The sequence below is a fragment of the Camelus ferus genome, chromosome 21, assembly GCF_009834535.1.
Source record: "Camelus ferus isolate YT-003-E chromosome 21, BCGSAC_Cfer_1.0, whole genome shotgun sequence".
Lineage (NCBI taxonomy): Eukaryota > Metazoa > Chordata > Mammalia > Artiodactyla > Camelidae > Camelus > Camelus ferus.
This window is the reverse complement of record NC_045716.1, coordinates 273,361-299,869: the sequence shown is the minus strand read 5'-3', so window position 1 is coordinate 299,869 and position 26,509 is coordinate 273,361. Positions and strand designations below refer to the sequence as shown.

At 45.0% G+C, this 26,509-nt stretch overlaps 2 long non-coding RNA genes and 1 pseudogene across 3 annotated transcripts in view; 1 reads left to right on the top strand and 2 right to left on the bottom strand.

Moving 5' to 3' along the window:
• Positions 1-26,509, bottom strand: part of LOC116656672 — an 80,183-nt gene that overhangs the window by 23,327 nt on the left and 30,347 nt on the right. The window contains exons 4-9 of one of the 2 annotated variants that reach the window (XR_004313809.1): positions 15,514-15,661; positions 6,436-6,558; positions 4,337-4,394; positions 3,727-3,799; positions 2,024-2,678; positions 149-266 (exon numbers count right to left, since the gene is read on the bottom strand). This is a non-coding gene — a long non-coding RNA (uncharacterized LOC116656672). The remainder of the gene's footprint in view (positions 1-148; positions 267-2,023; positions 2,679-3,726; positions 3,800-4,336; positions 4,395-6,435; positions 6,559-15,513; positions 15,662-26,509) is intronic. The other variant, XR_004313810.1, reaches the window with a different exon arrangement.
• On the bottom strand, positions 1,620-1,770 carry LOC116658827 (annotated as a pseudogene).
• Positions 2,240-4,425, top strand: LOC116658615. The gene is made up of 2 exons (XR_004313811.1): positions 2,240-2,377; positions 4,042-4,425. It is a non-coding gene; the product is annotated as an uncharacterized LOC116658615 (long non-coding RNA).

Here is a 26,509-nt window from a genome sequence, read left to right as displayed (position 1 = left end):
GAGTGTGGGGGGAAGAGCACCGAGTTTCCTGAGATGTGACAGAAACTTTTCTAACCACATTGGATCCATCCGAATCCCGATTCTTTCCCTCTTTACACGCCTTCTATTTTTTGTTGTTATGCAAAAAAAATTTTATAAAGAAACTCACATGACTGCTATGTCCTATGAAGCAGAGCTGGACTAGAGATTTATGTGAAATCCATCTCTCGTGGCATCTTGAGACAAGATCATGAGTAAACAGTCCTGAGTGGACTAAATATACCAGCCTTTCAGAGAAAAGGGCAGGGGAAGGTCATAATCAGGTACCTGAGGTTTATCTAAATAGGACCCCAGGCCTTAGGAAGAGCTATAGCAAATTAGATTAGATTAGAAAATTATTTAATTTTTTAAATTTAATAATTAAAGATTTAAAAATTCTTAAAATGATTTAATAAAAATTCAATAGATAAAATAAGTATTTGTATATTAAATAGATAATATATGTTATTTAGTAAAATAAATATTAAATAAGCAAATATTAAAATAATCTTAAATTATTTATTAAAATAAATATGAAATAAAAATTATTTGATAAAATTTAATAGAAAAATCTAGTAAATTCGATTAGAAAAAGGATCCCAAGGGCTTCAGCGACTCGGCAAGCTGAGTGTCAGCTGAGTAGGCCTGCGCCTGCGCCGTGTGCACGGGGTGACGGCATTCCCTGGGGGAGCTGCCCAAGCAGTCTCAGACACAGGACTCAGGGAGTGGAAGGAGGACAGAGGGCGCTTCTTAGAAGTCCAAGTAGCACGTAAAATTGCATAGAGCTCGGTGACCACATAAAATGAGCTTCAGTTATTTGTCTGAAGGAGTCATCACTCTCTGGTGAAGTCCAGTCCCCTGCTGGGCTGTGATTGCGCTGTGTGGGCCCAGGAACAATAAAGGTGTCAGCATTGCGGAGATGGGAATTTAGCAGGAAGTCCCAGGAAAGCACGGTTTGAAGCCACAGAGTAGCAGTAGGGCTGGCGGGTAGAGGGGACAGGGCCTGGCAGAGCTATGCAGAGGAGCAGCAGCTTCAGAAGTCTGAAGATGCAGCAGCAGAGACCAGCAAGGAGGACCCCAGAGTTGAAGACCCCAGGATGAGAACATTTGGCTGCAGGGAAGGGACCCAGAACCTGCGCTCATGGACTTGAGGGTGCATATCTATGTTTTGGGGTTGGGGGCGTAGAGAACATTTATGCGCCACTAGTTTGACTCGAGTGGTCAGATCCCATCCTGGAGCAGACGTGAGAGCCTGAGCATCCAGGCCCTGGGACAGGCACAAAGGGAAGAGCGTTTGTTCCGCTTCTGGAGAGGGGTCACACTCTGTCCCTCAAACCTGAATAACTGTAGGATAAAACCCCAGCAAGTGACAGGAGGGGCTTTTCCCAGTTACGGGGCATCCCTGCTCCCATCACACCTGACCAGGGGAGAAAGGCCTCAAAACGAAGAGGGGGGAGGCTGCTTCTAAGGGAAGAGGGGGAGAGGGAGTGAGAGAGGGGCAGAAGGAAAGAGGGAGAGAGAGAGACTCCATTTAGATAACCAGAAACACTTGGAACAGACAGACTTCTCTGAATTTTTCCTTTCTTTTCTTAGTTTTGGGAGGTGGGGAAGCACAAACGCAGTCCCCCCCCCCACCACAAATTATGGAGTCAAGTTTCGCACATTTGGGGAAGTTGCAAGAGTGCAATGGATAAGCCTCACCCTGGGAAAACCACCTTTGTGATCATGGTGTCTCCTCTGCCAGGCAAGTATCTCTGAATTTCTGCATCTCAGTAGCTATCCTTTTTTTGCTTTAATCAGGTCTTTTTTTTTTTTTCTTGCAAAGGACAGAGAGAGAGATTCCTGTGACAGTCAGGTTGCAGGATGTAGGGGAATTAAACTAAGAGAAAAATAAAAGCAGCAGATTTAGAGCTGGGTCTCGCAGAGTAGGAGAGGCACCTGCCATTGGAACTCGGGCCTTCTAGAGAAGCGGAACAGCATTGAGGAGTCGCCCCGCCCCAGCAACCTGGCTCTCTGCTTGTCTTTTTTCCCAGTGGTCAGTCATGGCTGCTCTGTGCCCTTCTGTGCTAGCATGTAGCCACCTGCTGGTTCGTCCACACGAACTGATTTCGTCACCTGGGCTGCTGTTTTTCATGGCTTCTGTTACATCATGGCTGCTACTTACGATCTTCTCTTTGTTTATCTCTTGTTCCCCCAGCTGTCTTCTAGAGTCTGCTGTTGAAGCTTCCCAAGGTGCTGATCTGAACAAGCAATGGGAAAGTTTAGAGCCATCAGCAAGGACTCCTGCCCGTCCAGCTGTGCCCACCAGGGCAGCTGGGTTGCTCCACTTATGGGATGAACTGTTTACAGTTCTTTCTTGGTCAGTAGGGGACCATGGGCAGAAGGTCATGGCCAACCCGTTACAAAGATAGTATGGTATCTGGGAATACAGATACTATAGGAAACAAGTAGATTGAAGATGCTCTTAAAGTACTATTAAATTAAGATATGTCACCATATTCTTAGAAAGAAAACTGCATTTTCTACAACACACACACACACACACACACACGCATGGACACAAACACACACTTGCTAATAGAAGCTGATATTCCAAGGCATCTTCATGTGGCTGGAACTTCTGTGCACATCACACGGGAGGGGGGGGCTTTCTGGTTCCTCTAAAGATGAAGGAGAGAGAGCAAGAAAGGAGGGGGGAACCGAAGAGGTGAATATTAATATTATTAATAAAATTATTTTTTTAACTGACATATAGTCAATTGCAATGTGTCAGTTTCTGGTGTACAGCACAGTGTCTCAGTCATACATACACATACATATATTTGTTTTCATATTTTCTTTTCCATTAAATCTAAAATCCAGCTTTTTGGCTAGAAGACTAAAAGAGGGAGCCTCAGGAAACTGGAAAACACCAGAGAGAAAGTGGAGAGAGAGGACCTTAGGAAAGTGACCCCATAAGGTTGTTGATAAACTTCTGGGGTCACTCTAGCACTTACGGTGTATAGATCTGATATTAAACAGCATACCAAATAGTATGAGAACTTCCCGAAGCAACAGACCAGCACACAGGCCCCAGGCTATCCAATGAGTGGCACACATATAAGACAAATTTAAATTAAAAGCTTTAAAAACAGAGCTGACATTAAGCCCACAATCCACAGAAGAAACAACCATGTTCTATAGGATTTAATAAAGCACAGAGTCTCATAACATAATATTCAAAATGTGCATGATACAATCCAAAATTACTGATCATAAAAATAATCAAGAAAATCTCAACTCATGTTAAAGACAATTGACACCTACACTGAAAGGATATAGATATTGACAATATTTGAAAAATTTTAAATCAACTATTATAAAAATTCTTTAAAAAGTCATGAAATGAATGGAAAGACAGACTGTCAGAAGGACTACATGCAAGAAACTCACTTCACGTACAGTGACACACCTAGGTTAAAAGTTACAGAATGGGTAGAGGTGTACTATGCATACATTAACCAAAAGAAAACTGAGTGGCTATATTATGATCAGACAAGTTATACTTCAGAGCAAAGAAAATTACCAGGAATAAAAAGAGACATTACATATTGATAAAAGGGTCAATTTATCAAGAAAACATAAAAATTCTAAAATATTATGTATCTAAAAACAGCTTTAAGAAAAGCAAAAATCTAAAAACTGAAAAAGAGAAATGGAAAACTTAACTGCTGGAAACTTCAAAACTCTTCCTTCAGTAAGTGTCCTGACAGTGGCAGAGGTCACGTATTAATGATTCAACCTGCAATACAGAGTATATCCGTGAGATGCGCATGAACTAATCCAACAGGTTCCCGCGGATTTAGAGCTGACTGTGCGCTTTCATCTGTCAGGGGGGAGGAGATGAGAGGGCACTTTCATTGCTCCTCAGAAATTGTTGGTGGCATACTTTAATCTCAGGATGATAAATATTTTGTATGTACTCCAGTGTTTTTCCTTTTGGGCTGGCGAAAGGCATCATTAATCCATCATATCTCTTTCCAGTGCTCATTCCAAGAAACCACTATTATTACAAGGAAATTATCATAGAAGAAGAACCCCATTTGCCAAATCTGCTAACTTTGGGAAGAACCAAATCTGAGGAAGAGTCATGCTACGGATCAAGGACAAAAAAACAAAGAATACCACTAAGCAACTACTAAAATATTCTAAAAGACTTGGAGTACAAATGTTAGCAAAGATGTGGAGCAATTGGAACTCTGATTCATTAATGGCAGAGTATAAACTTGTCCTACCACTTTGAAAAACTGTTTGGCAATAAAGCTAAGCACACACTTACACTTTGTCCCAGCAATTCCACTCCTGGGTAAATATACAACATAAATGACCACATGTGCCTACAAAAAAAAAAAAAAAAAAAAAAAAAAAGACTTGTACATGAATACTCAGAACAACTTTATTCACAAGAGTCAAATACACAATTACAGAAGAGTGGATAAGTAAGTTGTGGTGGTTCATATAGTGGAATACTACACAGCCAACAAAATTATAACATGCTGCTGATACATGCAACAACTTAGATGAAATAACAAAAAAAAGTACATATTATGGGATTTCATTTATATGAAGTTCAGAAAACTTTCTGATTTTAATTTTCTAAATCTTGATCTGGGTGGTGGTTCCATTGATGTATACATATGTAAAAAGTCACCAAGCTATACACTGAAGATTAGTGCACTTCATGTTAGCTATTCTTCAATAGAAAATAAAATGATACATAAAATAGAGAATGAGTAGAATGTGTTCAAGGGGTGGAGATTACTATAGTAACAAGCTCTTTCCCCTCTTGGTTCCTTTTACTGACCCTTGCTGCTCATTCTTGCAGCATCTGTGTAGCTGTGTGTTAAGGGACTGGGTTCTTTTCTTGGCAAAAAAAAAAAAAAAAAAAAGTTTCCCTGTCCTTAAAAGTTCTAATAGAATTAGTTTGGGGCCAGAAGGAGGAGCATGGAGCAGGCGTAGGGATCAATTTCTTGAGGCGCAACGTAGTGCACGCTAGGTAACAAGGAAAGGAGACCACTGAGGTATTCAAGGCCCTGTTTGCTTGCTTTTTTTTTTTTTTTGGTATATGTATTTTTTTATTGAAGTGTAGTCAGTTTACAATGTTGTGTCAATTTTTGGTGTACAGCATAGTGCATGCTTTCATTTTTATTAAGAGAGATCCTGGAGGCTCTGGAGGAGTCTCTCAAGCTTGTCTCAGAGACCTGGTGGGGTAGCTCTAAGCCACAGCAAGCAGCAGCTGGTAAGGGTTGGGAGATTTGGGGTTCCAGTAATCTCTCTCTCATTGTCTCTTTTTATCAAAAACACAAGCAATAGAATTATTCTGAAGGTTTTGCTTTGCTTTTTTTGTGGGGAGCAGTGGAGCTGCAAGGAACCAGGCTAGCTCCAGTAAGAAAGGAAGATTACTGAATGGATGAAAAGGAATCTCATGGAATCTAAACAGAAAATATAGCAGGACACCACAGGAGATGAGGTAGAGATTGGAACGCTGATCTGAAACTGAAACAGAGTCGCCTTCTCTATTCCTTTCTCTCTCTGTGTCACCTCTCTGTGTGTGCTTGTGATTTTCCCCGTGCAGAGCTGCCTTCTCTGCACACAGGACTGTGTTCACTCAGCATGGCCTCATGTATGTGGGTGGCAAAGTGGCAACTTCAACCCCTGAGCATGACTCTCCCCATCTAAGCAGGGTACTCTCTGCCACTTTCAGGTCCAATTACTTATGTACTAGGGAACTCTTCTAAGCCTTCAAGATCTGGGCATCGGGCTAATTCTTGATGGTTTCTGTATGGAGATGCTAGATTGAACACAGAATAACATTTCACAAGTTCACATACAAGTGCTATTAAAGCAAATATGTGTATATTTCAAAACATAGAAACATTTTATACATACAGACAAAAATGTAACTGCACACAAATGTTATAGAAGCTTTATTCATAATTGCCCCAAAGTAGAAGGAATGAAAATGTCTTTCAACAGGTGAATGGAAAACTGTGGTGCATCCTTACAATGAAATACTATACAGTGGCAAAAAGGGTGTTTGATTTGTCTTATCAAGCTATATGAAAATATAGCTGAATCTTAAATGCAAATTACTAAGCCAAAGAAGCCAACCTGAGAAGGCTATATACTGTAGGACTCCATTGATATGATATTCTAGAAAACTACAGACATAGTAAACAGATCAGTGGTGGCCAGGAGCATGGATAGAAGAGACGGTTGAACTGGTGAAGCCCAAAGATTTTTTTTTCAAATGGAAAACTATTCTGCATGACATTGTAATAGTGGATACATGACTCTGAATTTCTCAAAACAAACAACATTACAGTACAGAGAGTGAAACTCCATGTATGCAAGCTGAAAAAAACAAGACATTGATACCTGGGATCCCAGCAAGAGAGTGCAGATTGTGACAGAAATTCTCACTCCACCGCAAACGCATCATAGACCGCCACTGAAGTGGATGGGGGCGGGGGGAATGTGCTGGCCTCAGTAACTTTGGACCTGAGTGAAGACAGTAAGGCTAAAGCTGATGAGAATTGTACACATGTGTTGTTGATAAAGTTCTTTCCCTGGGGATGTGGGTTAGCAATTCTGAAATCACTGTACACTGGAGTTGTACGGTTAAGAGATGGCAGGAATCAGGGAGGAGGCAGACATGCAAGAGGAGGCTAGGAGAATCCACACAGCAATGGATTAGAGCACGGACTCATGCTTAGCTTAATACACACGGAGACAGATACATACAGAAAAACTTAGGGGTGAGTGTATGCACAGAGATTGGCATACACACACATTTCCTTTCTTTGTCAGCTGGGAGGAGCATAGAAGCAACGAACTCCAGGAACAACCAGTAAGTACCCTGAGCACCCCAGATCTGACTTTCTAATGCCATTCTCCAATAGAAGAAATGAGGGGTATTTGGGGAAATGACTAACTCAAAGACTAAGATAGAGAGACAGAGAGTATACAAGATGAGTCCAGAACATCTTTTGGTGCCGGAGAGTAAGCTCTCAGAAGGAAAAAAAACAAAAAAAAAACAAAAAAAACCCCCACCACAATAATGGTATTTCCAAGAAACACAGGAGCCACCTGAAAACAGCTCCCAATAGTCCAAATTATATAGCCCTTTGAGCAACAAAATAAGTAATGTAATATTGGATTATAACCCAAAGTATAAGGTAAATATTCATGAGGCCATACTGACATAAATAAATGATTGAATAAATGGATCAGTCGGGGAGAATAGACACAATTTTCTGTGTAAAATTCAGAATAATTTATGCAGCTGTTCCTCCCTCAAGGAGATCGAATATTAACTCTCTGCTCCTTAAACGTTCGCTGTGCAAAGTGACTTCCTTCCTAAGAGGACAGTATGGAGAGGAGCAAAAAGAGTAACATTACAGTGGGGAACCAGACAGACACAACCTCAGCCAGCAGACCAAGGTCAACATCAATACTGATACGTCATATTGATAGTATGTACCCTTGATATGGTGTGATCCTTGATATCTCTGTGGTCTTCCTTCCAAACACCAATCACCCCATCTAGTTATGAGATATACATCAGGCAAATCCCAACTGAAGGGCAGTCTATAAAAATATCTGACCAGTACTCCTCAAAACTGTCAAGGTCATCGAAAATAAGAAATGTCTGGGAAACTGTCACAGCCAAAAAAAGCCAAAGGAGACAGAATGACAAAATGAAATGTACTGTGGATGTGATCTCTGAGTAGAAAAAGGACTTAGGTTAAAAACTAAGCAAATATAAATCCAGTATGGATTCTAGCTACTTGACGATGTACCAATATTAATCCATTAGTTGTAACACAAGTCCCTTACTAATATAAACGGTTAGCAATGAGGGAACTGTAGGTGGGGTGTATGGGAACTCTCTGCCTTTGCAAATTTTCCCTAAACATAAAGCTATAATAAAATAAGGTTTATATTAAGAAAATACATACACTAGCTTAAGAGCAAGAAAGGGAAATTTCCATCTGAGAGAAATGGAAAGAAAATCCATAGTTGTGCACAGGAGCTGAAGACGTATGGCCAAAGCACAGGAGTTGGACACAAAGATGCCCATCAGGAAGACCAGCCAGGAGCCGGAACTGGGCTCCCATGTGAACTGGAGCCAGGAAGATACTGTAAGTTCCCAAATAAAATCCCAGATACCCTTATCCTCTAGGCTGAAAATTAGCCTCTGGCACTAGGTAACGGATGTAAAATGTGTCACTTGCTTGAGCTCAGAACACCAAGCCTTTGTGTGGCTAGATAGAAACCCTGAATTTGAGCTGTATATGCAGTATAAACCCTGAGAAGATACACTTACATAAAAATTGACTTGGAGCCAGTGAAAGCCACAGGACCAGGCACAGGCAAAGAGCTCATTAGGAGGCCATCCCATCCTAAGGTGCAAGATGCAAGATGAACTCACAGTCAAAAATTACAAAGCTCGTGAGGAGATTCACTACCATGATAGACAGCTGCCAGACATAGCCACTGGGGGAACTGACATTTTAGGAGTTACAGAGAATAGAACAATGTAAAAGAGACTCAAATTATGAGTGTTTAAAATGTTCTAAAGAAAAAATGGCATCCACAAAACAAGAATAAGGTTTATGAAATAAGATCCAGTGGATTTAAAAAAAAAAGCAGAAATACTAGATGTGAAAAGTATGATCACTGAGAAAAAATTCCAAGAACATTTTCATCAAGTGTTCCTAACTCCAGTTGCATATCGTATCACCTTCAAGCTTTAAAAATACTGATATTCATGCCCTGACCCACACCAATTAAACCAGAAACTTGGGGGCAGGGCCAGGCATTTATATATTTTTTAATCTGCTGAGTATTCTAAGATGCAGCCAGTACTGTGAAGTACTTTGTTAAATAAATTACTAGACATAACTGAAGAGAGAAATAACGATGATGATGATGATGATAACAAACAACAAACTTGACATAGCTTAAGACAGAGAAAAAGAGAGAAAATAAAAAGGATGATGAGCTGATACACATATGAGAGGAGTGAAGGAACATGAAGGCTGTAACGAGAAATCTGACAGGTATCTCAGCATCCCAGAAGGAGAGACTAGAGAGCATGGTGGAGAAGAAACAGTCAAAGAGAAAATGGTTAAATATTTTCTCCAAACGAGAAAGGACATGAAAAGCCCTAATGGATGCTGAGTAGATAAATACAAAGAATCCAGACCTAGACACACTCTAGGGAAATGTAGAGAGAAAATGCCCAGGTAGGTGTGGGTGGAGGGCGAGGAGGCCTCCCTAGGACTGATGTGGTGGTTATAAGGAAAAGTCTAAACTGCCATTGTAGTGTCAGAGCCTATTCTGGGTACAGTCACACTCAGACTAACACCAGATGACCTACTGGGCACTGTCTGCGTACAAGTGCTGTCCTAGGAACCGGCAGACAGAAAGGTGAGTAAGGCACAGTTACAGAGCTCCAAGGGAAGAGGGGACGGGTGCAAGTAACTGTGGTCAGTTGCGTGGATAATGTCCATACTTCAGTTCTCCCTGGACCCATCCATCTATTGTGTCTTGGGACTTGACAGTTCTTGTCAGAGTTTCTTTCTCAATGTCTTAAAAATGAGCTGACCTTGAGACTTTCTTTGTCCAACAGTTTGGACTTGACAGTGCATGAGGTCAGAGCCTAGTCCTCCGGAGGCTACGAGGGTTTCTGCTAACCTTCTCCCCTCACTGGGATAACATGCCCAGGCTAGCCTCCTGAGGCTGAGGTCTGGGGAGCAGAGACCAGTCATGCCAGTCACTCTAGCCCACAATGTGAGTGACTTCAGTAGAGCTGAGCACCTCGTATGCCTGATGAATAAATAATTGTTACTGTAGGCCACACAGATGCCCCTGATAGGAGGGAAGGAGGCAGGGCACAACTATTAAAAGGATGACACAGCAATTGAGAAGAAGACATAAATGCTTAGAACCACCTCAGCCCCAGATGGCAGAAGGTTTGACTCCCAGTAGAGCCCGAGCCTCGGTGTGGGCTCACTGTAATGCATTAGCAGCTAAGTGACACACCCACAGGCCCACGACCGTTCTGAGGCTGACCATAAAACGCCAGAAAGTGGGTGTGGGGGGGCACTTCTAGGAAATCTCTGTCCCTTACCCCAAATAGTTGGATAATCCTCCCATTCGTTAGCCCATGAGATAACCTATCCCATAAAAATGAAACACCCCAGGGCCCCTCTGATTTCCCTAGACGACCCCAAGCCCTGGTGTCAGTCTGCCTCCTGAAACGGACTGCATTCTGTCTCTGGAGTGTGTGTCTCCCTAAATAAATCTACTTCCACTCTGCTATGGCTCCCTCTTGAATTCTTTCCCGTGAGAAGCGAAGGACCCTCACTTGGCGGGGCGCGTCCCAAGGACTCACCGGAGACCTGGGACACGACCATCCTCTCTGGTGCCATTTTCCTGCAAAAGTAACAACTCCCCATATTCCAGTGTGAGAGAGGACACGGCAGATAACAGCGGGAAAATAACTCCGAATCTAAACTCTGTCCCCTCTGCCGTATTAAAGTTGTTTCCGGGCTTCCACAAAGTTCCGGCTAGCGCTATCTGGCAAATGCGTTGGTGGCAAAAGCTGTAACGGGTAGCGGCAGCTGAAATCTCTTGCCCTTAAGTGGCTGTCAGCTCAAAACTATAAACAGCAAACACGGTGAAGCCTGTCTTAAGCCGCTGCCCAGGGCAGCCCAGACACTGGATGCCTTCTAGAAGTGATCTTTAAGTAAAGGCTGACTACAGGAGCCTTGGGGATAGTTTAAAATGGTGGCTCTAGATGGGGCTGTCTGATGGGGAGTGATGCCTGTCTGGGCTTCGCTGGGCTCGCCTGCCCGGAGTCACATAATGAAAGAACCCCGAGATGAACTCCAAAGCTACGTCATATGATATTTGTCTTTCTCTTTTTGACTTATTTCACTCAGTATGATCATCTCTAGATCCATGCATGTTGCTGCAAATGTCATTATTTTGTTTTCTTTGGGTAGGCATTTTGCACGAACTCAGTACTCCTCAACTGAGAATTTAAAAGGAATTTAAAATTGATGGAAACCATCTTGCCCTCCATGTTGTAGAAGGGGAAATAGGCTCCCTGCAGGGCCCTGAGTTTAGCCATTAGTTAGTTAGTTAGTAACTGAGTTAGTTAGTAACTGAGCGGGGAGCCTCCACTGTCCATCTATAATCTTGTCTGTGATTTGTGTCATCCATGAACAAGGAGCAGACATCGGGGGAGTCTTTCTTGATAATTTAGTGAGTGGAAAATATTAATAAATTTTCTTTTTCCCAAAGAGAATGCCTTATCTTTTTGCCGTGGGCATTAGCCTGTAATAAATATATAATTAGAGGGAAAAAACCTTCAAGATAGATAACTCAGCCCCTGGTGGCCATTTATTAAGTACGTTTAAGGGGGCTAATAAATCCACTTGGACAACAAGTAATTTGAGAACCAACCTACTTATCTGCATGAATTCAGTGATTCCCCGTCAATCTTCAAAATAAATATTTTAACCAGATTATAGAAGTTACCTCATTGGTGAAGGGTCACTTGGCTCATGACTTTTAAGCTCTACCAATACTTTATATCTCATCTACCCATTTACTCAAATTAAATCATGAATTCCTTGAGAATGTGGTAGGAGCCTAATAATAGCTTGTTGAATGAATGTACAAAAGATACTGGAAGTTCAGTGAGATCAGGATATACAGTATCAGGGCCAGACATTACCATGGGAGCAACTGAAAACCCAGGACTGAAAGGACAAGGGGAACCAGGGCCAGAGGTGGTGGCCCACACCCTGCAGGTCAGGCACACTTCTGTCCTGTGGTCCAGAGAGGAGTCTGGCAGTGAGATGCTCCGGGTGCAGGGACGGACGGACGTGCCCCTTGCTATCCCTGAGGGGACAGTTGATACAGACCCCCAGGGGCACTTGCTAGCCCTCTCCGCACACCCTTCCAGGGCCCCGTAACTGGCCGAGTGGCTGCTAGAAAACGCCCCTGGGAACAGTGGTGATTAGCCAAAAATGTCAAGCTAAAGAAAACCTGGATGGAGTTTTCTCTATTTTGACCTTCTATTTTAAATCATAGAAAGAACTAGGAAATATTATTTCTGATCAGCCAGGATTTAGCTCTCTCTCTCTCTCTCTTTTTAAGGTAAGGAATAATCAAGAGAGCATAGCCTTTTGGCTGTCCTAAATCCAGTGAAGCAGCTGCCCCTCATACGACCACTGGAGGCTCTGTCAGCTGAGGTTCCTCATGGCAAATCCCAGTAAATCCCCCGTTGTCGTTGTCGTAACTCCTGCGGTCCTTCCTTCCCTCTCCCACTTCCTGGCCCTTCGCCCTCCTGACACACGCACGCAGGCTCTCAAAACAGCTTCTTAGCGTGGCTCCAACCACCAAACAGGCAGCTTGTCCAAACTAAGGGACCAAGAGCTTGTCTGGCATTCCTTCCTCTTTTAGGAAGGCAGACTTCGTATCGCATCCAGACGCAGACGGCGATCAGGCCCCTGCGACCTAACACCTCGCCAGGACTCTCTATAGTGTTTTTCCTCTTTATTTATTTATTTTTTTCCTGTTTGGATCTGTGTTTGATGAAACTGTTTGCAGAATCCCTTATCATTCCACCCAAACAAGTATGTGAGAAATAGAGACTCCTGAAATGATCTACTTCATAGCTAAAGCACAGGTGTGAGTAAAGCTTAAAGTGTTACATGGAGCTTTAAAATGAAGCATTTGGAGATGCATTTTTTTGCTTGAGAAATGGTCCATAAAAGAGTACATGCTATATAGGAGATTCACCCAGCAGAATCCCACAAGAAGTCAGATGATAGAGTGAATGGAGCCAAGATGACCATTTACTACATAGAAGTCCTACCCCAAGTACAGTCAGGGCAACCTCACTATCTTCAGTCTCAAGCTGTCATCTGAAAGGACTCCAGAAAGGACCTTCCAATGGAGAATGTCAAAGGATAGGGAAAAAAGAGCATCCCATAATTCCTGTATTATTGGTTTAAAATGATGAGTTCGACTCTGGGGAAAAACAGCAAGATCAAAACATTCTCCATCACCATCATGGCAGACAGGGCTCAACTCACCAGAAGCTGAGTGCCACGCATGTCCTGAGGAGCACCAGGGGAAGCTGCTTCTGCCATTAAGTCCAAAAGCAAAGTGCGAGCACAGAAAGATTACAAGACTAGGAGACCCAGGAAGCAGGGAGCTGGGGGAACAAAGCAGGATGTCAGGGATGAGGGGAAGACTGGAGAGAAAATCAACACAAAGCATGGATGCACAGGGGTGTGAAGCCAGGTATGTGGCCCTTGGGTGTTTGGGTCTGGTTTAAAGTCAGCATCGTGACCAAAAGGCGGTCAGTCCCCCTCCATTCTGAATTGTCATCTGTCCTTGCCCAACTAGTGCCAGTTGGAGGGTGGCGCGCCCTCAGGATGTCAAGCACCACTTTGGGCTTGCAAAGGGAAACCAGGGTTTGTGTTGTGGTCAAGAGTCGGACATCAGCCAGGAAGCTGCTGATACAAAGTCTGAGTAAGTGAGAGAGAGAACCAGGGTCCAGCGTTCAAACCAGCATGAGAAAAAATAAAATAAAAAGACGAGGGCAAAGTCACACGGTTAATATGCAGCTGCACTGGCTTCTAGAAAAGAGTAAGGAACCCCCCTTTCCCTGATGGCATTTACTGACTGTCCTTTCCCTTTTGAAATGTGTTCTCTGGCTCGTATGCTGCGTCCTCTCTGGCTAACACTGTGTCCTGCATCCTCCCTCGCTCTGGGAGATGACGGCCAGGGAGCCTTTGGTGACGTCACTGGGTATTCCCCCTTTCCGTGGGACCAGGGACAAGCACTGAGCTCCACCACCTCCAGCTTCAGTGATTCAGAAGCACCAACCCATCCGCCTAATGTACCCGTCAGTGAGGGAGCAATGTAGCCAGGTCCCCAGAGCCGCCCCGGCCATCAGCGTCTTCTGAGGCTGCAGTCGGCCGGCCCGCTTGTGCTCCACCAACACATGGCTGATTCGGGGAAAATAAGTGATGTCAGTGGGTGGGTGGCATGGAGTGGGGGCTGAGCGCTCTGGAGTGAGACGCCTTATAGGTTCCACCTCCCCTGACGGAGCCCTGTGCTCTAACCTTCTCCAGAGCGCAGTGCTGGCCCTGCTGCCCCTTTCCTTGCCCTGCACGCCCCCGTGAGTGTACTCCCTTACCTCCAGGCCCGTACTCCCAGTTCCTACTGACCTACTCCCAGTTCTTCAGTCAGACCACGGCACCGAATTCCACACCGGCATGCCCAGCTAGGATGGAGACTGTGTTTGCCTCAAGATTAAGGTAGTCAAAACTGAAGCCATCATCACTGCTTTGCCACTGTTATCCCTCTACATCCCCCATCACAAGTGACCGCATCTCATCCTATCCATTTTGTTCAAGTCAGAAACCGAGCACTCATTCTTTACTTTTCCCTCTTCCCGATATCCTAGATCCAGCCAGTGTCCATCTCTTTCCATTCTTCCTATGTCTCTATCCACCTTCTTCCTGTGTATCTTAAAAGTCCCCTTTACTATCATTCAGCTTTTATTTCCTGGGCGTTTTCTGAGTAAGTCTTACTAGTCTACCTACCTCTGATGCTGCCCTCCTTCACTTTATCTCTGCTTTGCCATTTCAATGACCTCACAGGTATGAGAATGTTCTCTTGCTGCTCACCTGGTCTAAATTTTGAATGACTTGTAGTACCCTTGGCATAAAATCCAAACTTGACTGCAACCAATGCAAGATCCTTCAAGATTCAGATCTCACAACCTGTCTCACCTTATGGGCACGTACACCTCCAGACTCTCCCCAACGTGAGCCTGTGTCAGGCTGTGTGCCTCTCAGTAGACTTTACATTTCCCACTCCTCAAGTCTGTTTCTTTCACTCTGTTACTTGACTTGGCTGGAACACCTTCCCCCGTTTCATCACCTGAAAATCCCTTAGCCAGGACCAGCTACATAATTTACAGGGTCTAGTGTAAAATGAAGCTATGGGCTTCTTGTTTTAAAAAAATTATGGAGAATTTCAGAATGGCAAGAGTAGAGCATTAAGTCAAGCCCAGGGCCCTTCCAAGCACAGGGTTTGGGCAACGTTCACATGGCCAGTCCTCACCTCCATTTTCTGACACTTTCCCCATGTTTTTCCCTAAAAGATGCAGATTTTTTTCTCTATTCTCACTACACCTTGCAGACATCTCCATTTTCACACTCATCCTGCAGCATGTTCAATTTTCATGTACGTGTTTCCTCACTGGGCTGTAAGTTCCTGAGGGCCTTGGCCAATGTTGTATATTCAGTGGCCAGAACAATATGTGGCACATAGTAGGTCCTCAGGATGGATTTGCTGACTGAATGGATGAGCCACCCCAACCTCTGTAGCTTGTTTTCTGTGGGAGGCTGCTGTTACCTCTGTCTTGCTTCATTCACAGGTTTTGTTGGGTGGTCGGTCTGTTGTTCGGCTGGTTGTTCCAGAACAATAGTCCTAAACACCTACTAGCACCGTAACGGCTTAGTCCTTCCGGAATTCCTGGAGGTATGACTTAAAGGTCCCATACCTATAACACAGAATATTTTAAACATCATTTAAACATGGGCATTGAAAAAAAATTAAATGACAAGTAATAAATCCTCTTTCATTTCTGTTTCCCTTTCTGGATTTCAATATATGCATTAACAGTCGTATTTTCTGGAAAGTTTAAAAATGTGCTGCACTTCAAACAAAGTCATGACACTACAACAAATTCAGAAGGAGGCCAACCCTTTTCAGCTTCTCTTTGGCGAACCTATAGCCTCCAGACTGGTGCCCTTGAATTCTTCCATCCCCCAGTCTCCAAGTATCATTTCTTCAAAAGATGGTTCAGCCAGAGGGCAAGTACAGAGAAGCAAGCGTAGGTCCTCTCGTTGAAGCAGAGGTGGGGGTGGGATGGGCGGAGTGTTTCCTTCTCAGTTCGCCCTCCCCACCCCCGACTCTGATCTCCTACCAAGCAGGTGGTCTTAAAGGTGGAGGGGAGTGTTTTGTACATACGCATGTGTATATGGGAGTGTGTATATAACTGATACTTTTTTTTTTTTTTTTACTTTTGATAACAATCTAGTTAAGACCCAACCCAGCAGTCTAATCCACCAAACTCCTACTTGAGATTAGCCAAGACCACTCATCTGGTCAAACTCTCTGAGGAGAAAATCAGGTTATTACTCTGTGACATTTCCAAACCGCAAAGTTACGTAGGCACAGAGGCAGCCTTAGTCATCGGGAGCTCTGACAGCCAGGCTTCCTGACAACTACCCAGCGATCGAATTTTCGTGAGAGTTAATAGATTCCAAGAGGACAAGCTGTTTAATTTAAAAAGTTTCCAAGTTTGACAAAAGCCTTTCAGGGGCCTTAAAAAATGAGCTAAAGAAAGCTCTTTCCCAGTGATTGCACATTCAGGAATCCATCTGCAAACACTCAGCCAAGACATGCACTAAATACCCACTACATAGTTACTTATATCAGCCAAACATTGTAAACAAGCGTTGGACCCTGTGCAATTATTACATATATAGGAGTGACAAAATTCCATTTGCTGGGCTAGCGGGCAGCTATTAAAACTGACGTTTGCAAAGAGCTGTTTTAGAGCTTGGAAAGATGTTTACATTGTAACGCTAAGTGAGCTGTGAGGTTTCAGCAATGTGCTAAGTGAGCTGTGAGCTCATTTTCAGCAGTGTCTGTACCACGTGACCTCAACTGATTCTTAACATGCACAGAAAATGAAGACAAGACATGTATAGATTTTAACTGTGATTTGTTTTTCTCTGAGGTTACAGGTGAGTGTCTTTTCTTTTTACTCTTCTGCTGTCTCCATTCTTTCCCAGTGAGCATATGTAACTTCCAGAATAAGAAGAACATATAAATATATAAGACATTTCTTTTAAAAGTGACAGTCCCAAGGCAGCTTAACTTCACTGTGGTCCTTCTCTGCATGAGTCAACATGACACTGAGGACAGAGGGGCTCTGAGTCACTTAACAAGCTATGTGGACCAGTCAGAGCCAGAACAGAGCAAGTTCTTCGGAGAAACTTGAAATCATGAATCCCAATTTACAGAAGAATGGCAAAATGGAGATTACTATTTGTGAAAAATGAAAAAAAGTGGATTTTCAGTTACATTTTGTTATGCTTCTTTCTAGAAGCCAAGAGAAGCATTTCTTCTTTATTTCACAGAAAAAGGTGGGGAGAGCTCAAAGGCTAAATTTGTGATAAAAGTCAGTATTTCAGTGTGGCCAGACACACAGAGAAGAAACACATTATGGTTAACTTTTTTGGTTGCAAGTGTCCAGGACTCACTCAAGTCAGCTCAACTGCATGGCATGGCGTGAGAAGGGGGACAAATTCTCACGGAGGACAACAGGGGGGGAGTGGGTAACCAGGAGCTACCATTAGAGCAAATTTCACGGACACATGACCTGAAGGGTCCCCAGGTCTAAGGATGCTCTGAAGACTTCAGCAGCAGGCGTCCGCTCCTGGGCTCAGGCGCTCCCGTACTGCACAGTGCAGAACGTCTGGGCGTCTCTTACTCCCTGTCCTGGTATTGGCTGGCTTCTGTACCTTCTACTCTATATGTTTTCTGGGCTGCATAGCCTCTGCTCTGTTTCTGGTCAGTTCGTTTTGCATAGGGCTCCTTATGGCCACCCCGCATTCCCTCTTTTAATGGGATTCTGTGAGCTTCAGCTCTGATCGAAGCAATGAGGCCACCACCTCATTCTCTCTGTTTGTTCCTAGTACAAGAAGGCGTGGCGGTGTCTCAGCTCTTCCACTCACAGTAAACCGTTTCATAAGCCCCTGATGAGTCCAGGTAATAGGTGCCCTGGGTTCCCACGTCCTCTCCTCATCCATGAAACAGAAATCCCACCTGTGACCGCCCAATGAAGGACTCTTGAGCTAAGCAGTTTCACTTAGAAGAGATGGGAGGAAAAAGGTTATAACAGAGAGACGGTACCCAAGGCTTTCTGCCTGACATCCTGTGAACAGCCATTGACTCAAGGGGAGTTCTACTGGCCTGATGAACATTCAGGTCAAGAATCCTGACTCTGGAATGCTGACATGTCTGTCTCGAGTCAGACCAACGTCATCAAGTCCACCAGACTGTGTAGACTAGTTTGTGCCTATTTGCTAACAAATATTTAATGAGTATTTTTATATCAAAAAAGAAAGGTGATGTACATATTTAGCTCAGAACCAGGCCACATCTCTGACCCTTCGCTATGTTGCATACGGACGTTCTATTCCCTCTGTTGCCCGTGTTCACAAGAGGAGCGGTGGCATCCTGACTGCGCGAGATTGCTTAACCACCTTTTTGCCTGAGCAGACGTTACATCAGTGCTTAAGACCTTGATGCCTATTTGTTCAGAACCTTAAATAAAATAAGGAGCTGCTTCCTTTCCCCGCTCACTACTATTTAGATTGCTTTGGGCAAAGCTATAAGCCAAAAAAAGAGAGTAAATATTGCCTTTGGCATCTAGATGTGTTTGTAAAACTGAGAGTCTGGAATGAAAACAGTTAAAAGGAAAAATAGCTGTGAAGGGGAGGTCAGTGCCAAGTTTACAAAGAAATGTCCCCTAGTGGCCCCTCGGCCGGACCCGCGGGCCTCAGTGCCCCTCAGCCCCTCTGACTTCATCACTGGCAAAGGAGCATGCAGACAGCAGCCTGATGGCTGAGGACTGGAGGGGAGGGATGTAATGTTTACCAGGTGTGCTCTACGCCAGGCATGGCAGCGGGTGTCCCTCACACATGTTATCTCATTTAAACTTCACAAAGATGCTGAAGGAAGTCAGACAGAGAGAGACAGATATGATATGGTATCTCTTACATGTGGAATCTAAAACAAAAAAAGAAACAAACTCTATTTAAAAACCAAAATCAGACTCATGGACATAGAAAACAAACTACGGTTACCAAAGGGGAAAGGGTGGGGAGGGACAAGTTGGTGGTTGGGGATTAAGATACACACATTACTATATAATAAAGAGATAAACAACAGGGACCCACTGTACAGCACAGGGACCTACATTCAATTTCTTGTAATAACTTACAATGGAAAATAATCTAAAAAGGAAAGTACGTACGTATGTACACGTGTAACTGACTCACTTTGCTGTACACCTGAAACTAACACTGCAAATCAACGACACTTCAATAAAAAAATCCTGGGAGTTAGGCGTGACAGTGGCAACATCTCAGGAAACCGAGGCTTTGAGGGTTAGCCTTTAAGGAGACTAGCCAGGTGAGCTGGGAATACTCCTCTGTCTCAACTTGATGCCTGGAGACTAACTGTACTTGTGTAGATTAACACTAGACAGTACACTTCTCGTGTCCGCACCATAGAGCTGGCATCAAGCCATCCAGAATACTGTGGCCTGTGGATTATGTGCGGACAGGAATGGACATACCTGATGATGGGGAGGAAGACAGGGCCTGATGCGAAGCCAAAAGGGGGACAGTCAACCCCACAGGTGACCAGAGCGGGGACTTCACAGATGGCAGCATGTTCAAACAGCGACAGCCCTGCTCTGTGGCAAGTGAGCCCAGCCTCCCACCTGGCCGCCTTCATGCACACAGGCCTCGTCTATTTCCGTCTTTGATTGCCAAACATATTTCAGTTATCTGTACCTGTTTGTCCAGGACCCCAAATAAAGTAATGAGCTTCCTAGCATGTCTGAGCAACATGTGATCAGTGGAGAGCCCGAGGCTCTTCCTTTGGGGTTGTTCTCCGTCAAACGTCTGCTGAAAATGTACAAAGCTTCTTCTTTACCCTTATGTGGTAGGAAAGGTCTTACAAACACCCTTGGTTTTAGGCAGGAAAGAGCTGACTTCAAGGCTTAGTGCTACTTGAATTTCCCTCACTTTGCAGAAGCCCGTTGCTCAGCAGCTGTCTCCTGCGCCCGGGGCAGGACGCTCTGGGCCGGAGGGGACACCGCTCGCATCTTCACGCTGATGGCCTTGCTGAGGCTTTGCTGCTCAGTGCTTAGTGGCCGCATACATGGAAGTTCCCTGCCTGTTCATATCCCTCTGTTAAAGCTCAAAAAGCCAGGGACAGTGAGTAACAACAGTGTGAGTCAGCAGGGGCACCAGGGAATGAATTAATGAGGACTGTGTGCCTGGGAATGAAAAATGCACTCGGATTCTTAGTAACGCTGCAAGTTGAAGGAAACATGCAAGTTTCTGGGTCCAAGGAGATACTTAAGGTCATTGTTCAATCGTGTGGGCCGGACAGAAGGGACGCAGAGAAATGACTCCCCTCTAAGGAATGAAAAGGAGCAAGTGAGACTTGGACTGAGCAAGAAAGCACACGGTGGAATAAAGCCTGTCTGCTCAGTGGCCAGGACATGAAGCTTCACGGTGGGCAGGAAGAATCAGAAGGGAGGCTTGGCAAATGATCCCTGCAGGCATGTAACATCTGGGTAGGCAAGCGGCTCTCAGGCTTGAGCCTGCATCAGACCAGAGGACCTGGCAAAACAAGATTGCTGTGCCCCTCCCCAGACCTTTGCATTCAGTAGGTCCTGGGTGGGACCTAAGAAGTGGCATTTCTAGGAAGTACTCAGATGGTGCTGATGCTCTTGGTCTGGGGACCAGCTTTGAGAACCACGGGATTAGCAGATGCACCCAAGCAGCATGGTTGGAGAATGCCTGTTGCCCTTGGACAGCAGCCACGTGCCCCCTCACTGTAGCCCTCCTCCTGCGGTGGGCACACTTGTGCAGACAGATGGCCAAGGATGCCCACTGCAAGCCACCATGCTGACTTCTGATTTGGTGGCTTGATTACTTTAAATGGGTCTTGAGGGAAGTAAACCATATCATATGATTATTTTTGTGTTCCATCTCTGCTGTTCCCAATTAAAAAATGTAATAAGAAGGCTTATAAGAAATGATGTATATCCTTAAAACTCAAAATGGAAATAAGAGAGAAATGTCAAAGAAAGACAAAAAGCAAATACATCAATAAAAATCTCAGAGGGTTCGAAGAATAAGCAAGACTTTTAACCCTGAATTTTTAAACAAATTAAGAATGGGAAAAAAATGATGGGTTACATAATTCTCAACACTGGTTAAATATATATAGAACAATTCTTCCAGACAGACACATATATTTTGGATTTTAAATAACAAGGAGGAAAGTAAAAGGCCAGTTAGGCGACTGGTATCCTATGATCGGCAGCATAATGTGTGAGCTCAGGAGGACCTCAGGCCCCCACGCTTGCTGCCAGATCAGGCCTGGTTCCTGGGGCCAGTCAGAAACAAAGACTTGAATGGTTGCTGGTCCCCAGTGAAATCAGACCTGCTTCCCGCGAGCCCTGGCGTCGGGCAGCTCCACTCGTAAAAGCCACAGCTGATCAGGGGAGCAGCCACAGGTCTGGAAAACAGCCAAAAGGGGTTCTCCAGGGACTCGCCCACCATAACCTAAGCACCAAAGCATTTATGAAAGGCCCGAGAAACACACGCATGCGAAACAAATCCAGCCCTTTTACTCCACCCACAGGGTTTTGTGAGGCGTCTCGTGGCTCCCGTTCAATCTCCTGTCATGTTGTCAGTTTCCAGACCCCTGGGACATTTGGCTGAGGCCGGGCATTACATCCCCTGTCGCGGGACCCTCTCCTGCCGGGAAGGGTGGAGTGGCTGAAATGGAATAATCCAATCCAGTCTTTTCCATTCCCACCTCTGTGGTCTCCGTTAGACTTTCATCACATCATCAAGTGAATCAAAACAATCTGGGGACACGTGCTCATATGACTGTCCCAATATGCCTTTTGTCCCCATGGCATCTTTCTCAGGGAAAAAAAAAAAAAAGAGAAACAAAGTCCCCCAAATGAACATCATTTGCTTTGGAATCCTTGGGAAAGGGAAGGCAGCTGAGCGATGTCTCTTCTCCACATAGTCACGGGACACTCTGTTTACACTCACCTCTTAGGTTGAGTATCGAAAGTCAAGGTGCGGGAACCCAGCAAGTTCTGGCTTGGGCTGACTGTGTACCTTCGCCTCACTGTCAAAATCCGTCATGAGCTTCTCTTATTATCTTTCCCATGAACAGACCAGGCTCAGTGGAAAGGAGAACGTTGCTCTGGGCTGCTTAACAAGCAAATAAGTTTTCAACTGCTCTCTCCCTTTCCTCCCCTCCCTCTTTGAATAAACATTTGGGAGACACAACCCTGGAGCCGGGCAATTGGCAAAGCTCTCTTTGTCCTCAAAAAGGCAAAACAAGATGATGGAGGTTCGTGGAGGATATGAGTTCTCTTGGCTAATCAGCCAAAATGTCCACATCTCTAATTCAAGGCTTCCTTTGATTTATCAATGTCATGTTTCACATTAAGGCCCCCAATGTCCATTTTCTTCACTTCCTTTCTAATTATTGCTTCCCAACTCAATAATCTGCTGTTCTGTAGTTTCTGAGGTCTTGCATCTAGTTTGTTCAGCACTTTGGAATGTGGTGAGAAAAGGGGGCTCTCTGTTCGAAAAACAGTATGGACTTTCTGTGCTTTTCATTTGCTCTTCCTGTTCATTCTTGTCAGTAAGTGTACCCAGTGCTTAATGACACAGGACGTGAAGAGTAAGTAGCTCTTCTGACATCACTGGGGGAAGAGCTGGAGACAATGGAGGCTCAGGACCCAGTTTTGTCCCTTATCAGGGGCAGAAACTAGATGAGTTTCCTAACCTATAGGATTCACAGGTAACTTATCTATAAACTGAGAGACTTCAAATTCCCAGAAAACGGAAACTCTGGGGATTAAAACTGAAAATCACATTGCTGGGTTATTGAATCAGAGAATATATATTACTTTTTGCTCCTCCACTGTCTCCACCCCAGTGTGAGCCATTAGCATCTCTAGCCTGGAATTCTGAAACAGCCTCCACTCCCATTCTAAACCCAACCCAAGTCCATTCTTACCTCAACATCAGTTAGACTATGTTACACGCATCTTCACAGAGTAAAAGCCAGACTTTTCTCAGAGGAGCATCTGCCTTCCCCTCATTGTCTCTCTGACTGTAACTCCTACAACTCTCCTCCTTTGCTTATTCCATTCAGCTCCACTTGCCTTCTGGTGTTCCCTGAATGCCTTCAGCATGATCTCACCTTAGGGCCTTTGCACAGGCTGTTTGTGTTGCCTGGAATATTCTGCACCCTGCCCCATCCCCTCAGCCCACCTAACTTCACAGCTCTGATCGGCAGGTCCATGTATGTCACTAACATCTAAATCATGAGGGTACCATGACATCCCCTTGCTTGGTTACCATGGAACTGTCTCTAAAACCAGAGAAAGCCACAGAGCCTGAGCTCAGGCGTAACCTGGTCCCACAGGGAGGTTAACCTGCCAATGGCATCCTTAACCATTGGGATTTGGTGAATGAACACCCAACCTCCATCCTTTGGTTGGGATTGGGCCTCAGCGGGCCCCTGAAGGCTTGAGCCCCAGTTTTGCACAGCAGAAAACAGCCCGCTGACAGAACCTCAGTTGACTTGCTTCCTCATCTCTCCCTTTCCTCCTCTTTACTTCTGGTTCTGGGGTCATCTTTCCAAGATGTATTCCTTGATGACATTCTAAGCTGAAAAGCAAAAGGCAACATCCCAGGTTCCTTTTTGGTTTGATTATCACAGGAGCCTAGAAAAGGGTGCTTCTGAATTCCCTGAAGTCAGACAGAGAGTCTCCTGTCCTTTCCCAGCTGGAGCTGGTTCTGAGAGGAGGTGACCAGAGATAGCGCACACCAGCAGCAGATTTGGAGATGAAACTCACAGCGCCTGTCCCAAGGGGCATGAGATGTGTCTTTCTAAAAGCATTCAGGAAGTTCCTTCCTGCTCATGTTGACTGTCGAGTTGGCAACACTATTAGAAAGTGCTCACCAGGGCCCACACCTCTTACTGGGCCCGGCGCAGGCGGCCTGGGCGGAGAGGGAAGGCGTCGGTCCCACCGTTGTTTGCGGAGGTTTTTCTCTCTGAGAAGAACATCTCCCTTAGATGCTAACAGAGAATAAAACGAAGTGGCGTCTTAGTCCACTCAGGCTGCCACAGCGACACACCACAGGCCGAGCCGCTTACAAAGCAGACGTTCATTTTCTCGCAGTCCTGGAGACTGGGGGCCTGAGGGCAAGGTGGCAGCAGGGCTGGTTTCTCCCAAGGCCGCCCCCTCCCGGTGTCCTCACGTGGTCCTTCTTCCGCGCGTGCCCATCGCTGGCATCTGTGTGTCCCAACTTCCTCTTCTCCTGAGAAAACCAGTCAGATGGTGACCTACTCTGATGACCTCATTCTACCTTAATCACTGCTCTAAAGGCCCTCTCCCCAAATGCAGTCACAGTCTGAGGTCCCCTGGGCTCAGGGCTTCAACAGGCAGATTTCTGCGGGCACAGTTCAGCCACAGCCAGTGGGCGCAGACAGAGCAGTTTCACCAGACACGGCCTCCCCTGGCCCACTCTCCCTCACTCCCCATTTTACACTCTGCCCCAGATTTCAACCTTTTCTAGCAAGGTATCTCTGGACCAGTGTCGCTGGACAAGGCTTTCCGTCTCGGTGCCATTCACTTTGTCTCCTGTCCTTCCCCCAGACCCGTGGTTGGTTGGACACTCATGGGCTGGACTGTGAGCACATTTCCTGTGCCACTGTCCCAGGCTCTGCTTCCTGAGGGCCACCCCCGAACTGCTGCACGCCCATGACACGTTATGCCATAGCCACCCTGCTGGAGTAGGTGGGTCCCTTGCCCCTCAGCGCCACTTCCTGGCACACCGGCCTGAACATCTCACAGAGCTGGCATGTGACATCCCCCACCCCCTGTCATTTCTGCTTCTGCCTGTGCTCTGAGACCCACTCACAGATCTTAGAGACAGACACCACGCTGTCTCCAAAACCCCTCCCCTCAAGGGCACAAAAGCCCCTTCACCAAAAACACTTTCTCTCCCCATCACTCACAGAACCCAGGTGCAATCCACCTACTCTGAAATTTCTCCTCTTCTGAAGGAGCCATGATTTGTAAGACTCAGATCAAGTGTTATTCTGAGAGTAAGTCCTTCAGTAAGCTTCCAAGTACAATCCTATTGAAAACTTAAAAAAAAGACAATGCAATAATCGCTTCCATTTACATAGCATCTCAGAGTTTATTAACAGCTTTTCTAGATTCACTAAATCAGTTGAACTTCCAACAGCCCTGGAAGGAGGGCATTTCCTCATCTCCACAGGTAAACTGAGATGTGGCAGTCTGACCACTGACTCACGTGCCCATGGTCAGAGGTCAGTGGATGGCAGACCTAAGACTAGAATTTGGATGCCTAGTCCAATGTTCTTTCAAAACTGCTGTCATTCTCCCTAAGCCCCTCTTACAATATATTGCAAAATCCCTAAATTCATTTTTACCTTAGGGAAATACCCATGGTAACAGTGGACATGTATGACAAATAATGAAACAAATGCTTTCTGGATTCTTTAAAAAAATTAGCTATAATGTACCAATTTACATTGTAACAACTCAGTTGATTCTTTTGACAACCCTTGAGTTACTGTATTCAGTTCTTCGGGTGGCCATAACAAAGCACCAGAAACTGAGAGAAATCTATTGTCTTGCAGCTTTGGAGGACAGAACCTGAAATCAAGATGCCAGCAGGACCACCCTTTCTCTGTAGGCTCTGGGGAGGAGACTTTCTTGCCTCTTCTAGCATCTGGTCCTTGCAGGCAATCCTTGACTACCCTTGGCTCAGAGACGTATCACTCCAGTCTCTGCTTCCATCGTCATGTGGCCACCTTCTGTCTATGCGGCTTCTCCCCTTCCTATAAGGACACAAATCATCGTACTGGGACCAACTCTAATCCAGTATGACCTTGTCTGAAATTGATTACATCTTCAATGACTCTGTTTTCTGGTAAGGTCACATTCACAGACACCAGGAGTTAGGATCTGAACATATCTTTTGGAGAGACACAACGCAACCCGCAACAGGTAGGGTGCTGTGATATCATTACCCATATTCTGGAGATGGTCCAACAAATGCCTACATCAGATCCACCTGGGGGGTTTCTTATGGCACAAACTCCCGTATCTCACCATGGAGCTGCAGGATTGGAATCCAGAACCCACGTGTCTAACAAGAACCACAGGAGGTCACAGGCACACTAGATTTGGGGGAACCTCTAGATTCCTAAGAGCTGCCAAAGATTTTGTGAGTGAGTGACTGCAAGCCCACACGCTCAGACTTCAGAACTTGGCTTCCGCAGTGGGTCACGTCATCTTTTAATCTTCTAATCCCAGAATCTGCTTGACTGTTTGCCCCAAACCCTCATGAATATTCATCTTCCTTGCTTGGCATCCATGTCCTTTGCAATGTTGTATGGGTTGGTCCTGCTGGCCCATGTGGAAGCCCCATTCTCTCACCAAACTCTAATTCCACTCCCC